This window comes from Aplysia californica, unplaced genomic scaffold, assembly GCF_000002075.1.
Source record: "Aplysia californica isolate F4 #8 unplaced genomic scaffold, AplCal3.0 scaffold00378, whole genome shotgun sequence".
Classification (NCBI taxonomy): Eukaryota; Metazoa; Mollusca; class Gastropoda; order Aplysiida; family Aplysiidae; genus Aplysia; species Aplysia californica.
This window is the reverse complement of record NW_004797648.1, coordinates 433,977-435,141: the sequence shown is the minus strand read 5'-3', so window position 1 is coordinate 435,141 and position 1,165 is coordinate 433,977.

Below are 1,165 nucleotides of genomic sequence, written 5' to 3'. Positions count from 1 at the left end.
ACCTCTAATCTTGTCTTCAAATCATCAGCAGTATTCGCCCTTGTTTCATTAACCTAGACAGTTTTGACTGGGTAGGTGCCATGCTGCTCAAAACAAAAAAGGCCCCAACATGCCTTCCCCAATTGAATTTGCCACTTGCGATATCGCACATTTCGTCCCGCTGCCGTTCCGCTGCCGCACATATGATTTTTTCACCTTAAAGCAGGTTGCATCCTTCATCACTGCGGCACGTAATGTCCTTGAATAAAGACCTAGGCGGTCAGAGTATAAAGAAAGTATAGATAAAGAACAATCTCAGGGAGAACTGATCAGCCCTAAATGTTAGATGAAGTTGAGCAATAGCTACAAAAAATGCGGCACCTCTGCGGCAGCGGCAGAATCGCTCCTGTGTCCGATTAAAAAAGTGTCGCTGCGATACCACCACGCCCACATTTGTCACTATCTTGTTACACCTCTAATCTTGTCAGTATGTTAGTGTTTTAGCGCCTATAAATGGCTGCTTGCACTGTATGCTTCCCAGGAAGTTGAGTTTGTTTCAGAAAGCTCTCAGGTCTGCTAGGTTGTGAAGCGCATAGAGCTTGCTGTTGAGCGGGAATTGCGCTATACTTAATGCTACCTATTATTATTAATCTTAAGCACTTATGTGACCTTAATGTGTTGCAAGTACCGTGAAACTCTTACTTAAACAGAAACTAAGATTAATTTAACACGCTCCCTTCGCAAACCCAGAATGTGGCTTAGAATCTCGATGCTTGTTTTTCCCACAATCCTCTTAACTGGTTTTTCTTCTGTCTTTCCCATATTATTGTCTTGGAGGGTGGTTGGAGGGCGCCACTAGTAGGTCCTACTGCCTTACTTTGTCTCTGTTATTTTCATCTATGTGCTGTTATTTACTCTGACAAACAAACACACAAACAAATAAGCAAAAAACAACAACAAAATCAAATGGTGCTGTTTTTTTGGTTTTCTTTAGAACCTCTTCTCAGTTCAACATTCTTTCATACCTTCTGCGTTGTACGGTCGTTCAGGGTTCGTTTAGTTTTAGTAGAGGTTTTATAGTGCTCGCAACTGTATAAGGTCATATGAGTTCAGGGTTAATCAGCTCTTCTACTACATGTAATTGGAACCAGCGTCTGTGGTGTCGCGGTTAGGTGCTTCACTGTCA